General features: G+C 52.1%; 1 protein-coding gene across 1 annotated transcript in view; it reads left to right on the top strand.

The window, feature by feature from the left end:
* The window catches only part of SLC25A42 (solute carrier family 25 member 42), a 31,494-nt gene continuing 17,368 nt past the window's right edge, over nucleotides 1-14,126 (top strand). Inside the window, exon 1 of the mRNA XM_054578922.1 lies at nucleotides 1-62. The gene's annotated coding sequence lies outside the window, so the exon portion shown is untranslated. The remainder of the gene's footprint in view (nucleotides 63-14,126) is intronic.

The raw sequence follows: 14,126 nt of genomic DNA on the forward strand, positions 1-14,126 counted from the left end.
GAGGCGGGGCCCTGGCGGCTGGAGGAGGTGGCGGTGGCAGTGACGGCGACAAGTCCCAGCCGGTGAGCAAGCGCGGGGGGCGCGGGGTGGCGCAGGCGTTGGGGGGTCAGTGCCCCTCGGACCGAGCCAGGGCGAGGCACGGCCCTGTCATAGTCCTGGGGCGGGGGTGGACGGGAAGGGACATCACAGCAGCGTCGCGGGGGGCAGGGAGAGGACAAAGCCCCCCCCACACTCTCCGCGTCTGGTGTCCCCTGGAAGCCCCCATAGCCGGTTCTGAGCCCCTCACCGTCAGCCCAGGCGCACCTGACACCGCGTCCGTTCTCACACACTTGAGACTATCCTCCTTGCTGACATACTCCGCGGCCACATTCTTAGGCACCCTGCACAGTTGAGTCTGCACCCCTGCACGCAACTGAGTCAGTGTCCCCACTTATGGTCCCCCTCACACCCCTGACACAGCGCTCCCACTCATGCACCCCTCCCACACACTTCCTGACACTGTCCCTCTTGATGATACCCCACATCCTGAGCTGTCTCCCCCTTCATCTCACCCCACCCCGCCTCCACAACTGGGCCTGCACTCCCACACCAACACCTGAGCCTGCGACCCCAAACTCGCGGCCCTCCACTCACATCTGGGTTTGTTGGTATCCCTCCACTGACTTTACTGACATCCAGGTCTGTGCCCCTCTCTGTGCTCTCTCCTTCGGCAGCTTGGGTCAGGGCCCTCAGGTACTCCCCACTGCCACCACCTGCCCAATGCCGCTACCAGCACTCCAGTCGTTCACATACCCCCAGTCAGTGCACCTGCTGGTACTTCCATATGCCCCTGTGCTTATGCCCCTCTGTAACCCTCCGCAGCCCCCCCAGGCCCTCCAACATTCCAAACTCCGCTATCTCAGGATCACTGCACAACAACCCCCAAGAAAAGCCCATCTGCATGTTATCTTTTCATTTATGATAGTCTATAAAGTGATTTCTGGGCTTAGAATAATCCCGTCCCAGACAAAACCAGAATTATCTCCATTTTAATTTAAATTTAACAAACCTAGGGTGACCTGAATTGAGGAGACAGAACTCACCTCTACATAAGCATTACTGATCCTTCTCTGTGAACCATCTCCATTTTTACCCATCTGTTGTGTTTACCTCTGAAGGTTTGGCAGGGGAAGGGACCCCCCACCCTCCCTGCAGCTGTTCTCCAGGCATCATGACTTTGACTGGGTCAGGAAAGACTGAGCTGGAAGGGCAGCCCCTGGTTGCTGCTGGAGCACTAGTCTCTGAGCCCTGGGATGGGAGTGGGAATGGGGATGCTGGGGGAGCAGGGCTTCAACACTTGGGGTGCTGCCCCTAGCAGGGTCATTTAGAAGGTAGATGCAGGGCCTCTGGTCCCCACTCTTGCGGACTGAGGCTCCTTGCTGACCCATGGGAGGTCCCTGGACTCTTACAGTTTATGAATGCAGAGTAAGGAAAAACTTTCAGAGTAAGGGAGTTAATGTTACAGACACTTAGAGCTAAACTGCAAAACTGGAGCCTGGTGTGGTGTTGGGGATAATTTTTCTGAAACTTTTCAATCTGTGGAGTATGATTTGCAAGTGTGCAGCACAGAAGGAGACCAGTGGCTCTGTTGTTAAAAAAGCAATAATGTACCCTGGCTGGTGTGGCTCAGTGGATTGAGTGCCAGCCTGCAAACCAAAAAGTCACCGGTTCGGTTCTGTTAGGGCATGTGGCTGAGTTGTGGGCCAGGTCCCCAGTTCAGGGCGTGTGAGAGATAACCGATTTATGTTTCTCTTCCTCTCTTTCTGCCTACCTTTTCCTCTCTCTAAAAATAAATACATAAAATCTTTTTTTAAAAAAGAAAAAGCAATAACGTGCCCTTTCCTGGCAGGGGTGTCCGAGCTTCTGGTATCTCTAGGCCACACTGGCAGAAGAAGAGTTGTCAGGTCACACATTAAATAAACACTAATGAAAACTGATGAGCAACAAAAAAGGTTTTAAGTAAATTTACAATTTTGTGTTGGGCCACATTCAGAGCCATCTTGGGCTGCGTGTGGCCCGCAGGCCACAGGTTGGACACCCATTGGATAATGCCTCTTACAAGACCACCTCACCACCACTGCCACCCCGTATCTCTGCCTGTGAGGGTGATGCTGGAATGTGCTGGAGGGTCATGTCACTTTCAGCCTCTCCTATGGAAACTGAAGCCATTGGGGTTTTCTGTCCAGATTCATAGAGTCACTTAAAAATGTGTGTGTGTATTTGTATGCGTATATGTAAATGTTATACACAGACATATATATAACACACACACATTTATATATACATATACTGTATACATATTTTATATATACATATATTTTATATATATGCAAATATATAAACTTGTATACAAACTGAGAAGGTAATTGATATACATGGTTAAAAAAAAAAAAAGACAGTTGTAAAAGGCATATAGTAAAATAGGCAGATGTTCCCATACCTGCACCCCATTCCCTTTCAGAGGCACCATGGTTAATTTCTTCTGTTTCCTTCCAGAGATAGTCTATGTGTGGGGGATGGAGGGGAGAGGGAGTATATCCCCTGTCCTTTTTAAACCACTGGGAAATTTGCATCAGATTTTATCAAACCGGGTATGTTGATTTACACACAGTCTCTTACGAAGTTGTCACTCATATTTTCTTTTACAAACTGAGCTGCACTGAGCAGGTAGACTCATGCATGAGCGAATATATAGTGAACGCGTGGGTGCAGGCACTTTGAAACCTCCCTGACTTCATGGAGTTTACATCCAAGGCAACAACTTCCTGGGAGTGGCCAGGCCAAAGGACGTGTCCATTAAAAAGGTTAATGTTCCTCCAGTTCTGTGGTCAGCAGTCTCTCAGCTCTGAAGTTGGAATGCCTGTTTCCTTCTCCAACAGCCAAGATATTTTTTTAAATGAAGTATTCTGATCTCTACAATCTGATAGGTAAAAAACAGCCCAAGAGATCCTTTTGAATATCACTTCCCTGCTTCCTGTCCGTCTCTTAGGGATTCTGGCCCATGTGGTGGTAATTAAACATTAGATTTCTGTTTCTTTCCCACAATTAGACTAAAGTTCAGTCCAAGAAATATTCGAGTTCCTCCTCTGCAAAGCTCTGAGGGAAACTTTGGGCTTGGTGGGGCGTCGCCCAGAGTCCCAGGAGAACACGTCCTGAGATGTTGGCACGAGGTACCTTGACAAGAACGTTGGCTGGAAGAACTATTTAGCTGTTGCTAATGCTTTTTTTTCCCACTTGGATTCAGCAAAAGAATGAGGGTGTCAGGTGAGATCGAGAGAAGTCAGATGTTAAATTTGGGAAGCCGTCTCAAGATTCAGTTGTTGGCTATTTCCCGTTATTGGCGCCAGGTAGAGGGCATCATCAGATTGAGATCAGGCCTTTTCCCACATGCTATCCCATTTGTTTGTTTGTTGTTCTTTTCTATTTGGGCTCTTAGACATTAGAGGAATACTGCGATGATCAGAGCTATTCGCTTGTTTGGGTTTTATTACTGCGTAACAGAAAGTATATAGTATGCACATGAAAAGAACCAGAGCAGAAGTAATAATGAAACTCACACTCAGCTCAAGAATTAGAGGGACCCTCTACTTCTCGCAGCACCTCCCTGGTCACTGTGCTATTTTTAAAATGTTCCTGTCAACATTTGTTTTCTTCACTGGGTACCTTTTGCTGCAGCTGAGTGCTAGGATTCCAGGGTCTCAACAGAGTTCCCCAGAAGTCAGGTTTCCTGCTGAAGCTCTGCCAGCAGAGTGCCCTTGCAGCCCAGAAGCAGAGCAGTGACCTCAGGGTGAGGGCCAGGCCACGAGGCGAGAGACGGGCCAGCACGGGGAGGTTTGGTCTCAGACTCCTGCCGTGTTAACTTCCTGGAGGAACTGTAACAAATTACTGCAAACTAGGTGTCTTAAAACAACAGAAATGTATTCTGTCATAGTTGTGAAGGCCAGAAGGCCAAAATCAAGGTGTTGGCAGGTGCTATAGACCGAATGTTTGTGTCCCACCCTTAACATTCATATGTTGAAACCTAATCCTCAGTACAGTGGTATGAGGAAGTGGGCCCTTTCGGAGGTAATTAGGTCATGAGTGTGAAGCTCTCATGAATGGGATTAGTGCCCTTATAAGAGAAACTCCAGAGAGCTCCCTAGACCCGTCCACCATGTGAAGACCTGGTGAGAATACAGCCGCTGACTATCAGAGCCTTGACCTTGGACTTCTAGTCTCCAGAACTATGAGAAATACATTTCTGCTCTTTATAAGCCACACCATCTATGCTTTTTTGTTACCTCAGCCCCAACAGACAAAGACAGGAGGTTTGGTTTCTACCAATGGTCCTGAGGGAGAATCTGTCCTGGCTTGTGATGGCTGCTGGCAACCCATGAGTCTTTTGGCTTACAGCCCCATCACCCTGCTCCCTGCCTCCATCTCCAAGGTTCGTCTTCTCTGTGTGTTTGTGTATTCTACTAAGGACACCAGTCACTGGACTTAGGACCTACCCTAAGTCCAGGAGGATCTCACTTCAATATCCTTAACTAATTACATCTGCAAAGACCCTATTTCCAAATAAGGTCACCTTCTGAAGTTCTGGGTGGATATGAACCTTGGGGGGGCCAACTTAACCCCTACAGTTGTGAAGCCAGAATTCCCATCAGGACGTTATTTGAGGGCGTGTTTTTCCAGCTGCCTCTACTGTTTCCGGCAAGATGAGGACAGCAGAGACAAAGTAGGTTTCCCAGCCCTTGCAGATGGCCCCCACGGACAGCCCCTGTGGGCAGCCCCGTGATCCCCTGCCTCCCTTTCCTTGGGTGGAGGCATCTGCCCAGAGCTAGGACCCAGAAAAGTGAACGTGTATGTGTCAATTTTGCTCTTTGCCACCCCTTGGCAAGTGCTCACTGGGCTGAGGTCTTGGTCCTAGGTCCTCCCAGTTCTATAGGAGGGAGACCAAAGTTCAGGGAGGCCTTTGCCCAAAGACACACAAGGAGAACGTGGGAGAGGCCAGACAGGTGTAGGTCGGTCTGAATCCAAACAAGTAGCTGTAGCACTGTGCTTTCAGTTGCTGTTAGACACGGATGTTTGTACACCATCTCAGAATGCCGCCATCACTAGGGCCTCCAGGAGTGGGACAAACTCAAAGGCTCACTCCACAATCTAAAAACAGTATTTGAGTGCTGGGGCTGGGGAGAGGTGCAGAGGAGGCAGAAACACAGGGGCTCAGGAAGGGTATGCAGATGCGGATCAGACCCTCACCAAGTGATCAGGGCAGTGTAATTGATTGGTCCTGATCACAGGCTAGGGTGCTAGTTCAGGGGTCCAGGAAGTTTCCCCAAGATCTGAAGCCGTGAAGTAGTTTGCTCAATGGCAAAGCATTTGAGCAGAGGGAATGAGTGAGCCTGGACATGTGAGACCCAAGAGAAAGCTGAGCGGTTGGGAAGGCGAGAGAGTCCTGAGGGACCTGACCTGTAGTGCTGATGAGAGACTCAAGGAAGGCCAGCGGAGGAGAGGGCTCACGCTGAGGCCACTGTGGGTCTGTGTGGTCAGCAGGCCCGGGCTTGGAGCCTCTCATGGCTCTGCCTTCCCGGCTGTGAGGTGGGGACCTGAGCAGGAGACAGGCCTTGAGAAGGGTTTGCAGGCTTCTGTGATGAAATGTGCCCAGCAGATGTCAGAGCTGTTACTCCCTCCCCAGGCCCCATGCCTTGGCATGGGATGAATCGGAAAAGTGACTACGTACGTTTCAATTACAGCCACACTGTCCCAAGACCCACTAGGTCCCTGGAATTTGTCAGTGCAGTGTATCTCCTCCTCGTCCTGTCTAAAGGGCTGATTCCTTGGCCTCACTCTGGTGGCTCTGACTGAAGGCTGGGGTGGGGGCTTAGGAGTCCAGCACAAGTGTCCCTGGAGATTCTGGCACAGGCACTCCTGGGAACACCTGTTGGAATAGTTCAGAGCTAGGGGAACATGCGAGACCCCCTCCCCGCGTTCCCTTTTTGGCAGAGCCCTGTGGCCTTGAGAGGGGAGGGGGCAGGATGGCACTCCTGGCTTACAGCACTGTGGAGAAATGCTGCCCGCTGCTGGTCAGGCTTCAGCCTGTGATCCGCCGAGGTCTAGCCTCGATCCAGCGAGGGTGTGCGTAAGAGCCAGGCCTTGAAGAATAGCAGGTTTAGGGGGCTTCTCATGGCCCCTTCTCCTGGAGCACATTGGCCAGAGCTAAATGATGGCCAGCCCTGACTGTCAGCTGGAGATTACACTCCTATTGTGCTGAGCAGTGAGGATGGTGTGGTGAGGTGCTTGGTGGGGAGTGGGTGCTTCCTAAATGACCACCATTTGGTGGGCAGTGGGGTACTGCTATCCAAGTCTATTCGGCAGGCTGGGGAGACGAACCTGGAGGAGGGAGTGAGTCGGCCGGATTCCAGAAATCGGCACTCAGCCTTTTCAGAGACCCTGACATGGGGGGTTGCTGGCTGAATGGTGAGAGCTGGGAGGTCGGTGGTGGTAGGTGGGCTCACTCCCAGCCCTGCTTGACTCCTTATTAGGCAGAGCAATACTTACCAATACCTGTGACCCACCTGAGCAGCACCAGCCTGGGAAAATAGTGACAGATGGGGAAACTGAGGTCTGGGGAGATTTAGTCCAAAGTCACACGCTGAACCCTGTCTTCTCAGAATACCAGCATGTTGTGGCAAGAAGCCTGTGTGTGCCCCTGCTTGGGGGATGAGGCAGAGATTGTGGAGGTGCCCTTCCTGAAGGGCAGGATGATGGACAGCAAAAGCAGCTGCCCCCTTGCAGTGGCATGAACACTGAGCACGACCCAGGCCCTGACCATCCTGGGACGCCCCCAGCCAAGCAGGGGAAGCAAATGAAAAGTGGCCCCTCCCAACATAGCAGAGAACCATGGAGTGTTCAGTGAAACACAGATGCACCAGCTTGGGGAGATGAGGCCAGGACATTTAGGATGAGCTTTGAAGGATTCGGAGGAGTTTGCCAGGCGTGAAGGGAATGCAGCCAAAGCAGAGTTCGGCATGTCGGGAATCGATTCACTCATCCAGCGAATAACTAAGTAGGTGTGTGAATGCCACGCTGCACTCCACGTGGCCAGAACACAGGCTTTCTGGGTTTAGACATTATACAAGTGCACTCTTTTAGTACCATTGGGTGCCTCAGTTGTTTTAGGTTACTCCAAGTGCAGTTAGCAACAGGTGTAGCAGCACTGTGTACAAGGACTAAGAAGAATGATTAACTATAGAATGTTCTGGATCTCTCTGTACTTGGATGCCTGTGTGTCTGACCTGTAGAGACTGGAGCACAGGGTTGTAGTTACCGGAGTTTGTATGAAAGGCACACACAGAAGTGAACGTAGCAGGGAGAAACACCCAGCCGGCTTGGTTGGGATTAACAGGGAGCAGCGGTTATGTAAGACTCTTCGGCTCTCCTAGGTGGAAGTTAATGCTCATTAACTGGAAAAAGGAAAGGCCTTTATCAACAGGCAGATAGGATGTTAATTGGTTTCCATTTGCTGAGACATTACGGTATCTGTTCCGTAATAGATACGTGGCTGCTTGTATACTCCATCGACCGAGAAATTGCCTGTCTGTGCAAACATGTCCCATGAAGTGCAGCACACTGCCATGCAGTGCCCCCGCTACACCCTGGCATGGATGGTGGCCCTGGGCAGGAAGCTTCCAAGGGAGTCGGGCGTGAATGTGTGTGCACATGTGTGCTTGTGTGTGTCTGCGTATTAGGACAGCCACGCACAAGGAGTGGCTGCAGCGTGGGGCTCACAGGCTGGGCTCCCTAAGACCTTGTGACCCCACGTTCACAGTTCCTAGACAACACCTTTCAGTCGGTTTTATCACTGAAGTGGCCACCTATTTTACCCCACTTCACTTTGTTTTTTTGTTTGACAAATGGAAAGATTGCTGGAACAGAAATACTGTGTGAAAAGATGAATGTTTGTTCACTGGGGCTGGTCTGGAAATGCCACCCAGCTGCAGTGGGCAGGAGTCAGAGGGAGTTAGCCCCCCGCACCTGGCCCCTGGTTCTTGCCCCACTACTGGGGAAGACACACTTGAATCCCGGTTCATGGTCCTTGTTAAAGGTGCCTCTGGAGACCGTGTTGACACTGGGCCCATGGGGGCCACAGGGCGCTGTGTCTGGTTGGAGGTGCAGCCCAAGGCTGGAGGAGGGTAAGGAACAGACACAGGTCAGGGCTCTGGGAGATGCAGGAAATGGAAACCCATCCCAAACTGGCTGAATTGGAAAGGGGCTTCTTGGACTTTAGGGCGGAAAAGTCCAGGTCCTTCCCACACGTTGGGTCCCTGGACACCCCCAGTGTGCAGACATTGCCTCCCTGCCCCTGGCCTTGGCTCTATGCCACTGCCCTCAGGCCAACTTCCCCTCCCCGGGGAAAGAGGACCTTCTGGCCCAGGGGTGCCCTAAAAAATCTCTTTGGAAACTGCAGGTGTGAGTTCATGACCCAGCCAGGGTCCCTCAGGTTACTGTGGGGTCAAGGGGAGGGTGAACTCCCTGTCTCCAAGGTGGCAGGGGGTGGAGGAGGTGGCTGCCCAGAGTGTTGTCTCCAGGATGGACATCCACTGTGCATGTGGCCCACCTTTCATCCTAACGCTCTCCGGACTTTCAGTTGTTGCCAGAATCATCAGCAGGTGTTCTCTACAGGAGACGAGGAAGGTAGATGGTAGTGAGTAGGGCACGTTGTCCCTCTAGTACCTTTAGAGGCTCCTGGAAGCTAGGAGTGCAGTACTCAGTCGGCCTGAAAGGGGCTGGGCAAGTCTGGGTGTTTTGTTTCCTTGCTTGTTTGTTTTGCTGTTCAGAATTTCTTTACTTGTCATACAACTTACATAAAGTAATCTGAATAACTTCTGAGTGTACAACTCAAGGAATTGTTACACATGTGTTCACACATGTAACCAGACCCAGGTACAGAGCATTTCAAGCCTGCAGCTGGCTCTTCCGTGGCCCTCCCTGTCGTACCCTGCAAAGGTGACCCCGTTCTGATCTTTATCTCCACTAATGAGTTTGGTCTGTGCTTCAATTTTTAAAGATGTGATAAAATATGTACAATACAAAATGTACCATCTTAACCATTTTGTTTTTTAAAGATTTTATTTATTTTGAGAGAGAGAGAAGGGAGGGAGAAAGAGGGAGAGAAACATCGATCAGATGCCTCAACTGGGGACCAGGCCCTGCAACCTAAACACGTGCCCTGACCAGGAATCAAACTGGCAACGTTTTGCTTTTCGGGAAGATGCCCAACCAGCTGAGCCACGCCAGTCAGGGCCATCTTAACCATTTTAAAGTGCAGAGTTCAGTGGCTTTGAGTGCATTCACATTGTTGTACAACCATCACCATCATACATCTCTAGGACTTTTCATCTTGCAAAACTGAAACTCTGTTCTCATTAAATACTAACTCTCTATTCCCCTTCCCTAGCCTCTGGCACCCACCCTTCTACCTTCTGTCTCTATGAATCTGACTACTCTAAGGGCCTCATATAAAAGAAATCATACAGTATTTGTCCTTTTGTGACTGGCTCACAAGGTTCATTGGTGGTGTAGCCTGTGTCAGTGCTTCACTCACTTTTAAGGCTGAATAACATTCCACTGTGTGGCCGGACCACATTGTGTTACTGTGTGTGGATTTCACTTAGATGGGGTCATTTGGCACTCAGTCTTTTGTGTCTGGCTTCTTGTACTCAGCGTGATGTTTTTGAGGTTCATCTGCATTGCAACATGAATTAATGTTTCATTCTTTATTATTGCTTAATAATATCCCACTGTGTGGGTGGGCCACATTTTGTTTATCTGTTTATCCGCTGATTGACATTTGGGCTCTTTGCACTCTTTGGCACTAGTGCTGCTGTGAACCTGGTGTCCAGGGATTTGTTTGAAGACTTGTCTTCAATTTGGGCATGTGCCGAGGAGCGGAATTGCTGGGTCATGTGGTAACCCCACATTCAACTAGTCGAGAAGCCTACAGACCAGTTTGCACAGTGGCCGCCCCATCTGCATTCCTTGTGTATCAGGACTCTGGGTTTTCCGGGCAGGTTCAGGCAGACCTTGGCCGGATGAGTCTAGAGAACATGGTCCTGTGTTTGGCTCCAGGTAGTGCCACAGGGCACCCAGGAGCAGGTGCAGGGTGCTCACCTGGTGAAGGGCAGAGCTAGCTTTGACCTGTGACTCTGCCTCTCTAACTGCACAAGATGACGCTTCCTTGATCTGTGAATAGGGGGAGGTCAGGAGGTGGCCGTCTACCACTGGACCCATGGGGACCACAGGGATGGCCATTATGACCGAGCTGTCAGTGGGTGATAAAGCAGGGGTGAGTGGGTGAGGGAAGCAGCACCTGGACAGGACCACACGGGTGGTTTTTACAGTATATTTAATCAGGTGCTTTGTATGACTTGCTCTCATACCCTCCCCCTGGGTGGTATGAGGGGACCAGGTGGTACCAGAAATCCTGACAACCTCTTCTCCTTTGGGAAGCTTAGAGTCAGGGGTGGGGAAAGACCACTCGCCACTTACAGGGACATGAATGCGAATGCTGTTGAGGGCGAGGCCCTCAAACAGGGGTCTTCTGCCCCCACATTGGTACCACCTGAGCTTCCCTTCCTGTAAAACAACCCCACCAACCCCAGGTCTCAGGAAGAGCTTGGGTGGGCTCCTGGGTCCCTCCACGAGCCCCCACCCTCTCACCTGAGTGACCCCACAGGTATCCTCTCTGGGCCTCACCCCTCCGCAGCTGCAGCCCAGAATGACCCTTGCCTCCCTCAGCCCACACTCTCTTCCCCTCTTCCTCACCGGTCAGCTAGTTCCAGCCCCAGGGCCTTGGCACTTCCAGTCTCACTGCCTGGAATGCAGCCCCTAGGAAACTCCGTGCCCGCTCCCAGTTTGCTGGGGCCTCTGCTCCAGCTCCGCCCCTCAGGGAAGCTGCCCAGCCACCCGGTCTGAAGCCCGAGTCCCGTTCACGTGGTCATCCCCCTGTTTGCCTCCTGCAGAGTCGTGTCACTCCCTGGCCTTGTTTGCTGCATGAAGGCAGGCAAAGTGCCTGTTCACTGCAGTGCCCCAGGGACCACAGGGCCTGGCATGGAGACTGTGAACAACCATCCTCCCGGGCAGCTGTTGGGCTTCGGGCAGTACTGGCTGTCCTGGCATTTCATCCTCCTACATTGACCTGTAATCGGCCTCCCTGTGACCCCCTTAGTTGTCCACGGGGTCCCCACCCCACAAAAGCTGCACCTCTTTCTGTGACAGCCTGTGTCAGTGTCCTGTGGCTGCTGTACCAGATTGCCACACGTATTGCCACACATGTGGAGGCCGAGAGCCACACAGGTCTCTATCTTTTGGTTCTGAGGTCAGAATCTGCCCTGGGTGTGCGGGGCCACTGTTCCCTGAGAGGCTCCAGGAAACAGTCTGCGTCGGGCCTTCTCCGGCCCCCAGAGGCACCTGCGCCACGCTCTGGCCGACGGCCCTCCCTCCACCTTCAGAGCCAGCACTGCTGCGCCCCACATCTCTCTGAAGTCGTCACATGTCTTCTGACCCTCCTGCCTCCCTCTCACAAGGACCTTGCAGCGACATTGGGGCCATCCTGATATTCAGGACAGTTTCCACATCTCAGGAACCTTAACTTGATCACATCTGCAGAGTCCCCTTTGCCATGTAAGGTAACATGTTCACAGTTCCAGGGAGTTAGGATAGACATCTTTGGGGGCCATTATTCAGCCCACCACAATCCTTTAAATATTGAACCAAGACGGTGCTTACGGCTCCCCTTTCTAGGGCCGTCCCCTTCTGTGTCAGGATAAGAGGATTCCAGGACCTTCGGCCCCTGCTCATGGGCCTCCCGGCCTGGTCCTGCTAGTACCACCATTCCTCCTGTCTGAGGTCTTCCTACCATGAGTGAAGGAACGCTTTCCCCTCAGTGCCCACTGCCCAGGCTGCAGGCCCTGAGAGTCCCCTGGAGGGCTGGGCTGGCTCAGGGGGCGGGAGGCACAGTGAGTGAGCAATGGGGTAGAGGAAAGATGGGAGGGCAGCAGGGACCAGGGTGCAGAGAAGTATCACGCACCCCGCCCCCGTACTGCCACCCCCCTGCGCCCCACACTACTCTCTACACCTCTGTCATCTACACAGTCGGGTTTCAGACCCACAGGCACACATCGACATCTACTCCTTAAGCTCACCAGATTGGCTCCCGCAGCTGCCGGGATCTTTTGGCTTTGCCTGTGCCTTCAGGGGGGCCTTGGGGTGCAGCCAGAGCTGGAATTCCTTTGGGATGAGGAGAATCATTCAGGATGAAAACTGTGTTGAGACTGCCTGGGAGCCAGGCTCTGTGGAGAAGGGACATAACTGTGACTTTGAAGCTTAGGGGGGGTGTGTGTGAGTGAGTGAGTGAAGACTGGGGTTCCCTCAGCCCTTGGTCTGGTCACGCTTCTCCAAGTCTCACTGCCAGAGTGGGGAGATAAGCCAGCAACACGCCGCGGTCAGCAGGTCTCAGGCAGGGCCTCGCAGGGCCTCGGCCGCCCCAACCTGTGAAGCAGCCCCTGCACTCTTGGTTAACGCCAACTGGGTCAGAGAGCACAGAGCAAAGGGATTTAATAAACAATAGCTGCCACTGTGCAGAGCGTCTCCCTTTACTCCATTCTTACCCCACATGTAGAGCCAGAGATGGACCCCAGTGAAGGCCTTGGCCTGAGGCCCCATCACCCAGCTCCAAGGAGACACCAGGGTCAGGGTGTACCTGCCAGGAAGAGCACTGGTCCCCCCCGCCAACCACACAGCTTGAATCCCTTGCACGGGGCTCCCACGGCTGCTGGTGCCCCCTCCCTGGCCCACAATGCTGAGCCCCTGGCTCGGACACAAAGACTGGACAGAGAGGAGCCAGGTCCCTGGGCCAGCCCCTCGAAAGCCACAGGCATCTGAAATGTGTTTTTATGAAGGCTTTGGCTAGTCCCAGAAGCTCCTGGATTTCTCAAGGCATTTTTCTCCAGCTTTTTTTGTTGTTGTTGTTAATAATTTTAGACTTGCAGAAAAGTGACAAAAGTAACTGAGAGTCTCTGTATACCCTTCAACCTGGCTCGCCCCACTGTTAGCAACTGTGTCACCATGTGAGTTATCTGAACCAGAAAATTCGCCCTGATGCAACACTCAAACTCGCCTCAAGACCAAATCCGGATTTCCCTAGCTTTTGCCCTGATGTCCCCATTCTGTCCCAGGCTCGCATTCGCATTCGCACTGAGTCCTCTGTCTCTTCGCTTGGTCTCTGATCCGTGACCGTTCCTCAGCCTTGCCTCAGCCTTCCCATGTTTGCTGAGAACTTCTCAGCCTGTTGTAGCATGCGTCAATGTGCTCTGATGTTTCCTCATGATTAGAGTGAGGCTGTGTGTTTTTAGCAGGAATCCCACAGAAGCGATGTTGTATCCTTTGCAGTGCCCCCAACATGGCTCTCTGGGATTTCCGCATTCATTTAGTTACCTGTGGAAATAAAGACCACCCAACTGAGAACAGAGCCTGCTATTCAGAGCTTGCTAGAGCTAGGGGGCCAGCTGCCACCCCTGCACTTGGCAGAGACTCAAGGCAGGCAGAGGAGGGGGGACTTCATGGAGAAGGGATGGTCCAGGGCTTCCCGCCACGCCCTCCCCCCACACCCGCCCCCTCCCGCCAGCTGTTGGCATGAGGAAGCCTATGTGATTGGTTAGGCGGTGTATTTGGTGTTCTCTGGTTGATCCTGAGTTAAAAGCAGGAGCAAAAGTTAGGGAGGCTGCAATCACTGGCCAAAAGCCCCAGCCGTTCCAGGCTGATGCTACAGGGGCTGTGGTGTGCTCCCTGGCAGGTTGCTATAGAAGTGGCTGGTCAGGTTCAACCGTCACGCACAGTCTGGCCTTTGTCCCTGTGTACATTGCCTTTCTTACCTGAAAGGTGGGGGTGGGGGTTTGCATTTTTTATTTAGATATAATTGACATACAACATTATATTAGTTTTAGGTGTACAACATAATCATTTTATATTTGTGTATATTGAGAAGTGATCACAGTAGGTCTAGTTAACATCCATTACCACACATAGTTACAGATTTTCTTCTTGTG

Source organism: Pteronotus mesoamericanus, unplaced genomic scaffold, assembly GCF_021234165.1.
Source record: "Pteronotus mesoamericanus isolate MK-2021 breed Mesoamerican mustached bat unplaced genomic scaffold, CSHL_Meso_final contig_502, whole genome shotgun sequence".
NCBI lineage: Eukaryota > Metazoa > Chordata > Mammalia > Chiroptera > Mormoopidae > Pteronotus > Pteronotus mesoamericanus.